General features: G+C 38.4%; 1 non-coding gene across 1 annotated transcript; it reads left to right on the top strand.

Moving 5' to 3' along the window:
• The first annotated feature begins 16,772 nt into the window (after positions 1-16,772).
• Positions 16,773-16,879, top strand: LOC124158300. Its single transcript, XR_006864768.1, has one exon. It is a non-coding gene; the product is annotated as a U6 spliceosomal RNA (small nuclear RNA).
• Positions 16,880-17,245: the final 366 nt, after the last annotated feature.

The raw sequence follows: 17,245 nt of genomic DNA, 5'->3' as shown, positions 1-17,245 counted from the left end.
CCTTGCTAGAGAAAAAAGTGCTTGGAAGGCGGAGAATGGGGAGGAAGAGAATAAGATTTATGGTTATAATGGAAGGGAATATTCCGTATTGTGGACTGAAAGAAGAGATCCAACTTGGGAGGGAGGACAGTCGGAGTAATTCGCAAATCCTCCATGCAAAACTACCTTCACCAGTAGGATATCCCTATAGTGATGATGATTATACTCATCATTTCCTTAAGTACAACGCATTGCAAAATTGGTGCTGGAACTCGACCGCTTGGCAAATTCCAAGAATTTGAGTGATAGGTCGATGGCACTGGCGGAGAGCTCAAGAATGCATAATAGTTACGCGAGAAGCAGGCGGTTCGTGGAGAAGGAATGCGGATGTAGATCTCGGTGATGACCTAAATTAATTTCTCGAAATGTCGTTCGTGGCTCTCTCTATGGTTAAGATTCAGCATCTCTAATATCCGTTGAAAACTATGTCGTCGGAATTTAAGCAGGCAGGCTTAAAATCTCAAATGTCGTTTTATCGATTTTAAAACGGAGATATGAAATAAAGAATGCTAAATAAATTTTACTCATGCAATTTGGACTAATATTGTGTAAGTAATCATCTTAATATAAGCTAAGAAACTGGTATTAGGCACATCTGTCTGGTATCCGCACGGATGACGCAGATTCATTGCTCTGTAGCAGCAAAACGGATTCAGCAAGTAACCAGCAAAGAAGAAATAGAGAAAATGAATAAAGTTATAAATGATGGAGTTTCCATATGATTTTCTTAGCTACGGTATCGAGGGAGCGGAATTTGAGATGTTAGTCATAAAACTCGGGCGACAGTATTTTCCTACGGATAGTAATGCTTGCAAACGCCTTTCTCACAATCAGATAAATCAATTGCACGTGAATCACTGAGACTCAGACCAGCTAATAATGAAGCTTCAATCACGTTTACATGTAAGTACTATGCTTATAAACCCTTTCCCCTCCTGATCAATCAATCCCGCAGAATTCGTAGAATATAATGCTATCAAGATTATTATGATCTATACAGTCGATCTTACCGTGTAGTATCTTTTGATTAACTGTGTCTCTGTCACCATCCGTGTATGTTTTGGTTGCGATCCTGTGATCCTGAACGTTAAAAGTGGAATGAAATTTTATGTTGTGAAAGAATTGCTCTATTTTTATGAAACTGTCAACAGCAAAGAACACCTGGCAATTACAGAAACTTAAGGAGCCAAAAAATCAACAGGCCTTTCAAGAAGTAGTGGAGCGCAAGATAGGACTAGATCAGTTTGAAAACTCAGTTGAGAATAACTGGACTACCTTAAGAAGTGGATTTCAGGAGGCCGCTAGAGAAGTTCTAGGGATAAGAAAATGTGTTAAGAAAAAGCCATGGATCACGAATGAAATCCTAGACCTCATTGAAGAAAGGAGAAAGTATAAGAATACGAATACTGAGGAATGACAGGCTTGCTACAAGAGAATAAGGAACGAGATTTGCCGCCAAGCGAGGAAAGCCAGAGAAGCGTGGATGAGGAACATATGTGAAGACGTACAAAATAACCTCGTAAAAGGAAAGTGGAAGCGGCCTATAGAATAGTGAGGAACCATTTCAAGGAACGAAACACAAAATGCAATAGCATAAGGGACAGGAATGGAAACATTCTAATTGAAAACGAAGACAAAGCCGAGAGATGGAAGGAATACATGGAGAAATTATACAACGGGAGCAAACTTAGCTCAAAAGTTCTCGAAGAGGAAAGTGAAGTTGAAAAGGATGACATTGGAGCAAGCATCTTAAGATCGGAATTTGACGCTGCAGTAAGAGACCTGCGAAAGAATAAGGCCCCAGGAATAGATGACATTCCAGCAGAGTTAATAAAAAATGCAGGAGAAAAGGTCTTAACTCAACTGTATAAAACTATCTGCGATATGTACTCAACAGGAGATTTACCTAGTGAATTCGAAAAGAACATCATCATTCCCATACCCAAAAAGAAGAGAGCTGAGAAGTGCGAAGAATTTAGGACCATAAGCCTGACGACACATGCGTCGAAGATTCTGACAAGAATCATTTACAGGAGAATTGAACGAAGAGCAGAAGAATTCCTGGATGAGGACCAATTCGGATTTAGGAAAAGCAGGGGCACAAGGGAAGCAATTTTGGCTCTTAGGATGACCATAGAGAAGAGAATGGAGAAAAACAAACCAACCTTCATAGCATTTGTCGATTAAGAGAAGGCCTTTGATAACGTGGAGTGGAATTCAATGCTTAGAATTTTGAAAGAAATCGGCGTATTCTACAATGATCGTAGAATTATTCATAGTTTGTATAAAAACCAAGTAGCTGTGATCAAATGTGGACCAAACGGTGCAGAAGCGAGAATAAGAAAAGGGGTGAGACAAGGTTGTGCGCTTTCCCCCTTAATTTTTAATGTTTACATAGAGAAAGCCACCAACGAAATCAAGCAGAAAGCTTCGGGTGTCAATATCCACGGAGAAAAAATTAGTATGCTGCGATTTGCTGACGACATAGCAGTCATAGCCGAGACAGGGAAGGATTTGAAGAAGACGTTGACAAACATGGAAAGGACAATGGCCAGATATCAGCTGAAAATCAACAAAAAGAAGACTAAGATATTAGTTTGCAGTAAAAGAGAGGAGGCTAAAACAAACATCAACCTAGGACAGCATAAGCTTGAAGAGGTGAACGAGTTCTCTTACCTGGGAAGCCGAATTACCAGCGATGGACGGAGCAAGAAAGAAATACACAGTAGAATAGCGCAGGCGAAGAGGGCGTTCTACAAAAAGAAGAATCTTCTTACAGCTGAAAATACCAGCATAGAAGTAAGGAAACAATTCATCAGATGCTACATATGGAGTATGTTTCTCTATGGAAGCGAGGCTTGGACGTTGACAGCAGCAGAGAAGTCAAGAGTGGAAGCATTCGAAATGTGGTGCTACCTAAGAATGATGAAGATATAATGAATTGACCGTGTGAGTAACCATGAAGTGCTAAGGAGAGTAGGAGAAAAGAGAAGCCTCCTAAAAACATTAAGGAGAAGAAGGGACAACTTAGTTGGCCACATTTTGAGGCACGATGGTCTGATGAAGACAATCGTTGAAGGACAAGTGGAAGGGAAAAAGGGCAGGGGACGGCCCCGAATGAGTTATATCGGACAGGTTATAAAGGATGTAAAAGAGAATAAATATGTAGCTATGAAGAGATTAGCGGATAGGAGAGAGAAATGGAGAGCTGCGTCAAACCAATCTTAGGATTGTTGACTGTTGACTGACTGACTGACAACAGCTTTAGCTTATTTCCTTACTCCTTAACTGAGGCCAAATTAACCGCCCTCAAACAATCATTGTGGGTCAAAAAAGTTTCCACACATTTGGAGTGGCACCCAAGTACGCGTGCGGACGATTCTTGATTTCCTCTATCACTATGTGCTATCACACGATCATGCCCATGACGGTCAAAATGCCAACACCGTGTTATCATATAGTTTCAAATGAGATCTCTGACATCCACTGCTAATGGAAAAGCAAGTAAAACATAAATTTTAAATGAAACGTGGAAAATTGCACTCCTATTACCAAATAACTTGATTGAAAAGCAAAAATGTTCATTCGATACCTTGCTTAGAAGCATATCTTGGAATGGTAAGAAGTGATATAAAGAAAGATTTGGTGGCACCTATATTGCCTTTTCTCATTTTAGTTTTGGTATTTCTATGAGCTACATAAAATAAGAATACAAGGTAAAAAATGGATTCACGCGCGGTGGTGTGTTAAGTTTGCGATGTCGCTACGAGACCTAGGATAAAAAATGATAGATTATAGTGACTGCGGTACTACTGTATTCTTTTGGAGAACTTTTTGATCCGTAGTTAATAATTCGTGAAATAAAGCGATTGAATATCTCGTAAGTCTTTGGTAGATCCGGGTTCGACTATCGGAAAATGGAAAGCATTTTTTCCTCAGAGGAATCATCGCACTTTACTATTGGAGTTTCGCTATTAAGGCATTTAAAGAATACAAATTGCGAAAAATGAACTCTGAATACGGAGTTTTTTCTATTTAGAGGGCAGTATTCTTGACTCTTACCATCTAAGATACGCTTCTTGATTATAATGTAATTATTTATAAAAGACTATGTTATTTTCCGACTGAGTCAGAACGAATAATACCTTCCAGCGTTCGTAGCTTAAAACTTGTCGAATTTATGAAAATATTTCAATGAACTAGTGGCGCAGCGAGGGGGGGTTTTGGGGGTTAAACCCCCAGAGCTGAGAGAAATTTTTAAGTTAAATCCATTTGACTGAATTGCATTAATATTACTTATAGAATAGTATAAGGATTTATAATATATCCATCAGAAAGCCGTAAAACTCGCCATTTTGAAACATATATCCTAAAAATTTTCTGGGAAGGGCCCCCGCACCTTCCGCTTATTCTGGTGGGTATTCCATACCCCCAGACACCCCAGTATTAGTTGCGCCTAAAATCCCTCCTAGCCTTAATTCCTAGCTGCGCCCCTGCAATAAACTATACTCATATCCCAAAAAGATATTCTTGTTATAAGTATGCACCTCACTATTATATGCAAAGATAATATTCTTAATTTTATGATGTTATTAAGCCATTATTGTGGAATCTCATCTTAAATTAAGAAAATATTTTGTACAACTATTTAAGAGGAGGCAAGTCAATAAATCCTCTAAACTTAATAAAATATTTCCGTCCCTATGAGTGATAATGGCGGCAATAGGTTTTCAGGGACCAAAAGAGTTATCATTCGACGCATCATTTTATGAATTAAATGATCATTCCCGCCGGCCCTTTTTCCATTCCGTCGCTTTTCGTATTTACATCTATATTTCACTTCAAAGCGTGGCGTTACGATCTCTGTTAGCGTCCTTGTGTTCTGATTCGGTAGTGGTTAATGGCTTGGTATCAGAATTTGCCGGCCTCGGTGGCGGTGGGGTGAAGTCCTCGACTGCCAAACCGAAGGTCACGGGTTCGAGTCCCGCCTTGGTAAGTAACCCTTATCCAGGGCATGAGCGTGTGTGAATGTCCTTCATTGTTAATTGTTGATGGGGTATTTCACTGAAAATGGATGATTATTCGATAAAAAAATATCTTTCGTAGGTACTGAAAATTACAGTGAAAGCAGTTCTTCTCAAACCTGCGTGTTATTCGTTAAATTCCAATTTCAATCTTGCGCTGCAAACAACCCATCGCCATGTTGGCTGAGCCTGACGTCAGAGTCCAGTAAACAATACGTTTACGTGGTGCCAGTAGAGAGTAAATTATTTGCCCCAGTTTAAGAAAAACCTATGCATCTCTCTGTACAATTTATTTTTTTATATGTCATTTTCATCATCAGTCATGTGAAATATTTATCCTGAATAATTGACAGGTTTGAAGAATGTATGCATACTGGAAGATGTAGCACAGTCTTGACTAATGGTGCTTATTACTTTTTCATCATCCTTATCTACGGCGATTTCCATAGTATTAGAAAATTACTAAATTAATCTACCTTCAGAATGTTTCCAGAATGCGTCTTTTCGAAGTCGTAGTCAACCATTGCGCAATACACGCACCGTAAAACTATTAAACCATACACAAATTTTTTCACACACTCTTCAAGTTATGAATCAGTATCATCGTAGATGTTTGTTATCAACGTTACTGTTTTGTTATTACCATGGAGCGAGTCTGCTTACTCGCATTCTGACGTCACAGGGCGTTCTTTTGGCGCGAAAGAATTTAGTAATTTTTGCGAACTTTGAAGCTCTCTAGCAACAAGAATATTGAGAATTATGAAGTCATATTTCGCATACGTTAATAAATTTAACTTTCGTATCTAGACATGTAAAAAAAATTAGCCTTTTAATTCCATGATAGCACCCCATTCTCCATTGTAAAGGGTGTAAATGTGTTGTTTATGGGGTAGTGGAAATGAATACAGCGACGAAAAAAGGGACGTGCAGAGTGATGAGAAAAGGGATCGTATTTCCATCCCTGGAGCCATCGCTGAAAATGATTGCGCAAAAATTTTCCGCCATCACTGGAGCGGTCACGCAAGCTATCGCTCGAAAATGACGGAAAAATGATCGCGTGATTAAGGCTTAAAGGAGGGCTATACGCGCCCTCGGCGGAGGCTGCTGGAAGCAGGCGCGCTCTGCATTATGGGGCGGGGCTAGAGGAGAGCTAAGAGAAGGGAGCCATGTCTATCTTTCGCTAGAGAAGACATGGCGTTCGTCTTCCTCCCCTTTCCCTTTAATAATTGAGACGCTCTCTGCGTCCGCTCGTAAAACAACTCCAGCGGTGCAACCCTTCCCCTCCCTTCCAAAGGATTCCTCGGATTTAAAACCCGGCTCATGTAATTCCTCCTTCCCCCGCAGGGCTAGAGGGGGGCGTCCGTGTTCCGTGGGTCGCTGTGTGTGCGGGCCAGCGAGCAATTACCTTAAGGAAGTCGGGATTAGCGGTGGGCATTATGGGAAGCACCACCTGAGCCACTTTACCCCCACCTCCCCAATCCCACCCCACCTTCCTCCATCCTACTGGTCTTCTTGTAACGTGTGAAGCCTTGGGTTCGAATCTCAGCTCGGATAACCCGCGACAAAATGGGGTCGTTTGCTTAGAACTGAAATCGCAATTCAATTATAGAGAATAGGTAAAAGTGATAGTTTCCGGCGTACGTTTTTGGAAGCTTGTCACTTTTGTAATGAAAAAGGACGAGGACAACGGTGCTGTGGTAGATGGAAAAAGCCAGAAATCAGAGGGTAAAAATGCTACCTGACTGGGACGTCCTTGTGTCCTCGTCCATTTCTGCTGCTGGTGAGTGGTGAGCTGCCCCAGTGCCATCTATTGGTCACTCTTGTGGGCCATAGCAAATGGAGTTTTCTTTGTATAAACCCCCGCCGTAATCTTGGTAAATGTAAGCTTCCTGGTAGCGCAACTGGTTAGAGCACCCGGCCGGCAACCGGGAGGTTCTGTGTTCGTGTCCCAGTCAGATAGCATTTTTACCCTCTGATTTCTGGCCTTTTCCATCTACCACAGCACCGTTGTCCTCGTCTTTTTCTATAATATGTTCCTATCCCTTTCTTTCCTTACCTATGAATTTATTTGAATGTTTACGCTTAAGTCGTCGTGTGAATGAATGAAGTATTGTAATGAAAAATTATTTTTTTTACATTCACGATTAAATTTTCTAATGGAAACAGGGGTCAAATATTGAATTATAATTTTACTCATTCAGCCATTTTCCCAGTGTTTTGTAACAACAAAAACTCTGAAGTTGCCGCCCACTTTTCATGAGTTGGTGACGTCATTAGAGTTCAGGTCCTTCAGCTTAGTCGAAGAGAACCTATGATTGATGGGGGAATCCCGTACAAGAATGTGAACAACAACGACCCTGGTCGCTTCTATGGGCGTCGTTGGCGTACAGTGAGAAGCAGGACGCCCGGTCGGCAGGAGTTCAAGATGTCATCAGCTGATCTGCGAAAGGATAGAAGCCCGTCAATTTTTGCCGCGAATAGTTCGAATACTAAGTGACGGTTCTAGAAACGGAAAAATACGAGTTTTGGTTATTTTTCTAACTTCATCAAATTGTACTGCAATAAAATTGGCGATTGAGCCCGTTAAGCGATTCAAAACACTGCGAGAAATGAATTGCAGGCACAAAATTAAAATTTACAGGAAAACAGTTGAATAGGTGGAACGATTACAGTATTTTGGGAAGAAGAAAAATGGACCTAGTTTTAAAGATATCTGGAAGATAATCGCATAATGATGGGGTCTGCGAGGAGAAGGATATGATCACAGAATAATTATCTATCGTATATTATAATATTAGTATTTATTCTATTATCTTGCGCACTCATGCTCTGATCAACCAGCATACTAACTGAAATTAACTGATATTATAATGATAGTGAAAAAATACAAATTTCCTCTAGAGGAATTTTTGGTAGGCAATTCCTCATCAGCATCGAGAAGATTGAGTGGCTAAGTCATGCGCAAAATATTTAATTTCTTTTCAATTTGTTAAACTAAATTGCCATGGGGAAAAATTCCCCTGTACCGGAAATTGATCCACATATTTTTGGCTGTCCGGACCTTAGCGCAGACCACTACGCTATATAAGTTCCATTATATCCTTGAATACTTGAGAGAAATCGATGGTTCAGGCTGGTATGGGAATAAAAAAACCTGGATAGCGTAATGCTCTGTGCTGAGATCCGGAAAGATCTGCGGTTCCATTTCCGGCACAAGGGAATTATTTTTCCGGTACAAATATCTTTTCACCATCATCATAGATATTTCATTTTAGCATTAGGAAAGAAGTACATTTTTGTGCCATTCATAGAATAAATTTATTCCGAAGAAATAAATGAGCGAATAAGTTTTTATACAAAAGTATTAACATATATGAAAGGAAAAATGCGATTTGATCCTGCTAAGCCTTTGAAGGATTATCAGCAGGTGTCATTTTTAAATTCTATGATCGGATACAAGTTGAACGAAATGGATAACATGAATTAATGTTGTTAATATTTTTGATGAAATTTATCGAAAATTATCTCAAGAGTGGTGTACAATATGAAACACTTTAAAATACAAAAAATGCGAAGCTTAAAAACTGTAATTTACATATTTCACGTACAATATCAGTAACAGTCAAGAGAAATAGTATTTATAAACTATACGTAATGTATATCACGATTACGTGGCATGTGATTCATTCCGTAACAGAAATATAATGTCCGATTATGTAAATATTATAATCCCAATTATTTTATTTATCATTTTCATTATATTTTTCATTCAACCAATAATTTAATTGTCTCTTTAACACTGGAAAACTGAATCAACATCTTACTTTGAGTTTTTCGCACGTATGTATTTAATAGGGATGTGCGAGTAGTACTTTTTGATCTCGAGTCGAGTTGAAAATTACTCGCGAGTCGAGTGTGGCAACTGTGAACCAAGCAATACAGATCGTCGTACCAATCTTCGGATTTGTGACTGCTCCTACATCAATAATAATAATTATTATTACTAGGATAATTCTTTATAGTTTAAAAAAACCCAATTAATTGTAACAATGAGACTTAGCAGCCATGAATAAATCGAAATTTCGCTGCCCTGAGGATGAGCCCCGAGTTAGAGTTTAAAACGTTGGCTAATACGGAAATTTTAACCCGATGGGAATCCCGAGAAGAGTTTACCCATATTCTCTTTTTTCCCATCCCCTTGTGAATTTTCTATTCTAAATTCTTAGGTTGACGTAAATAGAAAAAGAAAATGAGGAAAGTTGGTGTAAATTGTATCCGAATTATGAGATGAATGAAAATTAATGTGTCTTAAACAGTTCCATGAGCTCAATTGAAATGAATTAATGTGTTGTAATATATATCGTCAATTTAATTAATATATGTATCCAAACTGCTCAGAATGGGCATCAGTAAAGGCTTTTGCACAAATATAATAAAGATTATATAGGTACGTAAATGAACCATTCAATATATAATCCTTTAAAATTCTCATGCAGAAAAACCAATTTTTCTGCATGCTCAGGCAGCAGGTTATGTCGTCTCCATGATACAGTATTTATATGTATTATATAATGCCTGTAAAAACACAGTTATGTGGGTAGACAAGTCCTTTCTTGCCAAAGTTGCAAGATTTGGGAACCTTGTAAATTTTCATTAAAAATAACATAAACTATATTTATGGATCTTGGACCTTCATGGAATTTAAGTTAACGAAGCGAACGAACTATAGACCTGAGATATATTCATCGGTGTTCGGCGTGATGTTGCGGAACATATTGCAATGATAAATGAAAAATGAAAAACTTTGTGTATGTCCACAGTATGTCATGTCACAGTATGTCAGTGATGACATCACCAATGTGTATGTCCACATCATACCGTGGATATACACAAAGTTTCTCATTTTCATTTATCATTATAGAACTGAGCTTTAGCTTTGCGGACCAAAATATTTTTTCTTTATTTCTTACTTAGTTTAATTGGCCATAGCAACTCTTTTCTTTTAAGTTCAAGAAGGAAATTAAACGCCACAATTTAATAAAGGATAAATAACATCGAACGTACGTAGTACTCAAAAAGGCTAATATATGGACGTCAAAAACTGAGAAATAAATGCTTGTGACGTAAAAAACTGGAATAACCGGCAATGACCACCTAAACCTAAAAGTTGCGTTTTTTCCATAAAGATCTCAACAATTTTTACGTGTTTTCTAGGTGTTTGAGAGAAGAAAGTATGTTTGGGTATATAAGTATCACATAAGAAATTATGAGCAATACAGCGGTCCATTCCGATAACGCCGGAACGGAAGACGATCGGCCGCAGTGGCTGACGAAAAGGTATTCAGCACCCACGTCGACTACTGTAGTGGTTCACTGCTACGTACATAGCAAGCTGAATCTCCTAGGCCAAGGCAATTGAACGACTTGTCGGCTTTATAAACGATATTACTACATGAGTTTAATGATGGCGCCTCCAGTCTGAACATTCTGAACATTCTGGCCTCAACAGATCTGTAACTGAAACTACTCGACTCGGCTCGACATTCGTAATGCTACTCGAAACACTCGAGTCGAGTACCAAATACTCGACTCGAATTTTCGAGTACTCCCACATCCCTAGCATTCAAGCATTTGTTTTGTTGTACCCCAGGTTGTTATTCCCCGCCTCAATAGTGCTTCAGCAGGGATTGTAAATATCGTCTCCGTTTACTACTTACATTTGAAATATGCCGCATATTTTTAAAATGTTCACATGGATACGCGCCATTTTTCCATGGATGCCTCCGTCGGGAGGGTACACGGCCCTCCTATATCCCAGATGTGAATGCTGTTGGGATACCACCACGGAGGGAGTAGAATATTCTATCAAAGGGCGAAGGGGATCCTCCCCAACTGCCCGAATGGACCCCCCAAACCTCTTTTCCGCTCCCTAACCACTCTCTGAGATTATCCTCCTCGCTAGCTCTCTCGTGATTTTCCCAGTTATATTCGGCCTGTCGACTGTCCATCGTTACTCCGCACCGATTCCAGTGCCCGTAGCCAGAGAGAGGAAAAATGGCTGAGGCAGGTGAGATATGGTGGAAGGACATCTTGAGTTATATTGATGAAGATCCAATATCCATAAAAATCGTTGATGTTACTTTAATGAAAATGTCCAAGGTTCCCAAATTTTGCAACTTTGGAAATAAAGTACTTTTACACATGTTTATTGCGTACCATAATATAAGTTTAAACCGTTAGGCCATTATAAAATACACTGTGATATCGCCAGTTTCTTGAGTATTTGGATGAGTGGAGGTGGGAGGAGGAAGAATAGAATAGAATAGAAAATGAAATTTATTATTCCGGGACAAGTTTGTCCCTTAGGAACATATATGGTTATAAATATAATAGAGTCAGATATATTACAAGAATAAGTATATTTACATTATATATCGATTTCACAGACAAGACAAACGTATGAACTCATAAATGCATCTGTTTACTTAAGCATCAGCACAATAATCAGTTAACTTTAGCATTAGCACAATAATCAGTTAAGTTACAATATTCAATTTACATATACCAATATTTCATAATATTTATTTTTGAAATGTCTTACATTTTCAGATTTTTTTAAATCGTATGACATTTTTTTCCATATTTCGCAGGAGGTGATATAGAAAGATCTAGCGTAAATGGATGTTCTATGGTATGGTATGTGGAGTTCTTCCATATGGCGTGTCGGGCGTTTATTTGTTTTAGCATTATATTGTATATTTTTGTGTAAATATGTGGGAAGTTCAATCGTAATTAACTTGTACATAAATGTAGCAGCCTTATAATATAGGCGCCTATCTTGTATTTTTAGCCATCTTAGTTTTTCAAAATATGGTGTCACATGTTCATAATATGTGATGTCAAAAATATATCTTATAGAGGAATTCTGAATCCTCTGCAGTTTCAGATTTAGTGCATTTGTAAGGTCAGAAGGAAGGGTGTGGTTGAGGAAGGGGAGGGGGGAAGTAAATACGCCACTGTGTCATGATTGTGGTCTAAGATCATGGATAGTATTGCGGTGGCAAGATTTTTGGGTTCCCTCCCGTGTGGAGTCAGGATGAAATTCCGGTGATGGAGAAAGACTCATCGGAGAAATCCGTTTCCTGATTGAGTGTTTGGTTGAGGTAACTTCTCATGCAAGATTTTGAAGAAAAACGTTAGCTTGTGAAAGAGAATTCTTGCTGATGAACAATTTCTCGGTACAGAGATAATTAGTGTGCACAATTACTTGTGGCCTTTCGGAAGGAAATGCCCATTAGTGAAATTAATCAACTTTTACTTACTGAAATCTGAAGCCGTTTTATTTTTTCTGAAATTAAAGAAGGAGTCTGAGAATTAAATATTTTTCGCAGCTAAATTGTTAATGCGATTGACTAAATTTGTGTAAAATTGAAGTATAAGTGGTAAAGATCTTAAACACGTTTCGGAATGCTGAAGCACTCATTTCCCTTCAAGTAGGTCCTTTGCTACCATATATACATCTACTTTTGGTGGATTATTTGAGCTTCCTTTTTCAAAATTTATCTCTAATGCTATGTTTTCGTAACTTTGAAGCCACTCACTGGCAACTACGAGCAAGTGACGTCATCAACCAATCGACGAATCACACGACGTCTGATCTTTCGATGATATCATGGGCATTTTAGCGATTTTATTATTTATTTTATAATATAATAGTGTAAAAATGTTTTTCTTCATCTAATTCGTTTCCTCTAAACGCTGAAGAGAGCATATTTTGAATACGCAAGAGCTAAAAATTCTTCGCGGAATTATGACTCTTAGGCCCGTATCCAGAAACTTCACTACTGCTAGATACGTCATCATCTGATGACGTAGCCGCTGTAGCGGCCGAGCACCGCTACGCTCACCGCTGCAAAAGTCTAGTGAGGTCCATGGCATGCTACTCGCTACAAGTAATATGGCCGCCGGGTTTCGTCTGCTTATCGTCTCGCAGTTATTATTAATAATTATTGATGTTTAAAGGGCTATAATCTCATTATAATTATTTATTATTACTTAAAAATATAGTAGGAATGCTTCAATAACCGGCTTTTATCCTAATTAGTAAATATTTAAGCTAATTTAACTACCAATAAATACTGTCAACAATACCGTGATGAAACCTCTTAGGCTTCACCGTTTTAATTGCGATTAACTTCTAAACGGGCCCTGTCATGCCTTGAAAACCATTTATAATTAAAGAAAAACAACTTAGGGACATGTCTTGTCTTGTAATGTCTTGCCTTGATGCTTGTGAAATACTTTTTTACGAAAAATAACTACTGTCAACGCAACTATACTGAAACCTCTTCGGCTTTGCCATTCTAATAGCTATTAACTTTGGTATAGACCGTGGCTTTCCTTGAAAACCATTAATAGTAACACATATATAAGTGCCCAAATAAAGTTGCAATCACCAGCTTTGCGCCTCTGACATCCAAAATTTGCGTAAAATACTCAAAGCAACAAAGCCGTCTTCCAGTCAGCTACATCCACACTCAGTTACTGCTAGTTTAAGTAATGTCAGTTCCGAGCTATTGAAAACCATGCTCAATTACGTGAAAACTTACCTATAATGATTTATGCCATCACAAAAATGATGAGTGAAAAGTTTAAGGGAAGGGTCGATGGAAATGGCATGTTGCTTTCTTGGTCCGCTTTCAATAGCACATGCTATTCATCTCATAATGAATGTCACGTATACCTTTGGTCATAAAATACTATACATGTATCCATTACAATACCGCAATGTCTAATATATCCAACTACACCAATACGATCGACAGTTGCACGAGTATATTTGTCAACCACAATGACGAATTGCGCTAGTGACACCAAGGGTTATACAGCAATAAATACCATCTCAAGAAATACTGAGTACACAAACTTTTATTTATTAACGTCGTAAAACTCACTTTCAATTCAACAAATAAAATGATCACACTTTACAAGAACACTTGTCCAAGTAAAGTACTCACGAAGAAAATCGAGATCAACATGACACGTATACTGTAAATTCACAAGTCTAATTAACACAAATTGCAAATAAAATTGTCCAGGAAATGTTCACACGAAGAAAATCGGGAGCGAATACACTAACTGTAACTTCACAAATCAAATTACACACACATTGCGGACACAAGAAGTAAGTAATTATAGCGAAACATCGGCAGCGACGACCCGTACAACTTAATAACGGCACTAGTTTAAAAAATTCTCCCTTTCCGTTCATTTCGCGTCGTCAACAATAATTTTAACAGTTGAAAACATTTTATTTAAAAAATCATCAATAATGTCAGCACCGAAACTTGGGTGTCCTGAACAAAACTTGATGAGGTTGCTCTTTTCCGCCCAGCTTGGTGCATTTTCGGCGTGCGGGGCCTGGGGCATCGGCCGGCTTTTCCCGGCGGCAGAGCCGAGGCCAGCCGGCCATCATCGCCGATCGACCCAAGTCGAGACATTGGTACACGCCGCGGAATTTCTATGCACGCAGATTCATCAGCATGTACCGGCAGGTTCTCAATTATAACTTTGCCGATTTAGAGAGACTCTTTTCACACAGTGAACGGAACCAGATTCACAGAAGAAACTTGAAGGACCAGGAAAATCCCATGGAACGGAGAATAAATTCCGTGTGAGATACCGCATCTCCTAAGACACCATATTTCCACGAACACCACTAAAAAAGAGAAATTTTATCAATAATTTCCATTCAGATTATAAGAACAAGACAAAAGATTTTCTGCTGAAATTTTACAAATCATGGCATACTGATGTGCTTACCTTCGTTACGCCATCGTGCCGATTAAATTCAACATCCACCTTCTTCCATGCCATAACCTTTAAAGAAAGACTCACAGCATCGGTTTTCTTGCACTCCAATACAACTTTCCTATCAATAATTAGTTTTAAAATCAAACTTTTCCTACGCCGAGATTCTTCTTCCAACCCGTTTCCATTTTGCTTACAAAGTCGCGTTGCGATATTCGTTATTCAATTGTCGCCCTTAGTTCCTCCCAAAGCCCGCATATTAGGGACTCAAAATGTCGCTAAATTCGTCTACGTCATCAATCCAGCCCAAAATATATGTGGCAACACTGCCCCCACCCATTTGGAGCGTTTTGGAGTAGTGAGGTTTCTGGATACAGCATTCAGCGGAGCGCGCCGCTACAAGCTGAAGCATGGTTTCTGGATACGGCCCTTAGGGCCACTTTCGGGGTAGGCTCACTTCCATCCAACACAAAGACGAAAAACGAAAGGATTTTTGGGATGGATGCCTTTTCTAAAATTAAGTATTGATTGATTTCTATCCTATCCTATCCTATCAAGCAGGAGGCACTTTCAATCATAGTAGCGGAAGCAGTATGATAGTTCCACGAGTATAGTGTTGTTGGCGAATTCGCACGCTGTATCACAAATATTTTTATCAAGTACTCTACTGTTAATCCTTCACCATTACAATTTTAAGAGATGCTAAGTGCTGCAGGTCTTTTTTCTGGCTGTAGAGGACGAATGTCTGATGAAAAATTTTTTAAAAGAGAATGTCATTAAAGTTATACGACCTTTTAACGTAAAGCTTGATAAATTATTCCTGGTGGTCGGAATCTATGTTGTTGTTGGAAAAAAATAGATTTTGGGGTTAACTTTTGATTAATTTTTAAGGTGCTTAAAATAAAATAACCTTAATAATTTAAAATTTAATACTTTAATTTTCAGAAGAAATAACGTTCATTCACGAGTTAATTTTTACCTAGATTAACTCTAACGCTAGTCACTTATTTTTTTGGTACCTTTCCATCATTGCTCCAAGTAATCCAGCTCGAATTCACCCTTTGCTTTCCCCTCTTTTTCTGGAATTCGCCATTCTAGTATTTCCTTGACTCATCTGGTGCCATCCATCCTCTCGAAATGGAAAAACAAGATTATTATTTTCCTTTTTTCCTTGTCGCCTTTATTCTTCTTAATTCCAACATCTTAATTTCCGTTGCTGATCTTAGTTTTATCGAGTCAACTATCTCAGTAACACCTTCTCATGGCATCTCTCTCTGACAACAATAACCTATTTTGCATCCTCTTCTTATTATCCCTTATTTCTGTTCCAAATATTACCATTCTTACACCAATGTCATAAATCCATGGTCTTACTTTTCTATTCTGCCAATATTTGTATCCCGCAAATCACTATTGGCTTTTTTGATTGCTCTTCCCTGCATAATTTGGTTATCAATCTCTTGGTTTATATTTCAGCTTTTTCTAATATTTGCTGACCTCTGCGGCGATGGGGTTAGGTCCTTGCTGGCCAAATCGCAGGCTGCGGGTTCGAGTTCAGGCTGGATTTTTCGTCCCTCTTCAGGGCATGGATGTTTGTGTTCTGCATAGTTAGAATTGGATTCCAAATTTAAAGGCCTTTACGTCCTGTTTTCGGTGATAATAAGTTAAAAAATCTAAAAAAAATATCACTCCTAAGTACTTTTCTTTAGTTGCAATCAACACTTCCCACATATTTCCTTAACTCATTAGAGTTATCATATTAAAGTTATGATGTTATCAAAACTCTCTACATGAATGTGTATATGTATGTGTGTGTTCGTTACTGTCTGTGTTAAAACTTATATTTTTGTTTTATTAGTATAGAATATTATTGAATATATATATTGAATTTAGTATTGAGTACTCGCTTTGGCGGTACATATACTAAAATTGGAACGATGCAGAGAAGATTAGCTTGGCCCCTGCGCAAGGATGACACGCAAAATCGTGAAGCGTTCCACATTTTTAGAGGTTAGATGGAAGATGGGACTCTCTAGTCCCAGTCTCGCCCAATAAAGACGTTTATTATTATTAATATTATACATTTTTTGTGTAAATATCTACTTCTTGTTAGCCTAGCATTTATCTCCATAATGCCTTATTTTTGTCAAAATGCCTTTTATTAAGAGTAGAACATTTCCTGTATTTCATATTTTTTGCTCTCATAGGTTTTACCTAGAGCATGATAAAAATATTCAATATATTTCAGAGGAAAGGGTTATGAAACTCCCAAAGGCAACTCGCTTGCCACGGCCTTGGTCGGGAGAGAAATTATTCGAACGAGGATTCGGGAGATGATATTCGATGGAGAGAATGCGGATAAAAGGGTTGGG

This window comes from Ischnura elegans, chromosome 4 (genome assembly GCF_921293095.1).
Source record: "Ischnura elegans chromosome 4, ioIscEleg1.1, whole genome shotgun sequence".
In the NCBI taxonomy this organism is placed as follows: domain Eukaryota; kingdom Metazoa; phylum Arthropoda; class Insecta; order Odonata; family Coenagrionidae; genus Ischnura; species Ischnura elegans.
This window is presented reverse-complemented; position numbering and strand designations above follow the sequence as displayed.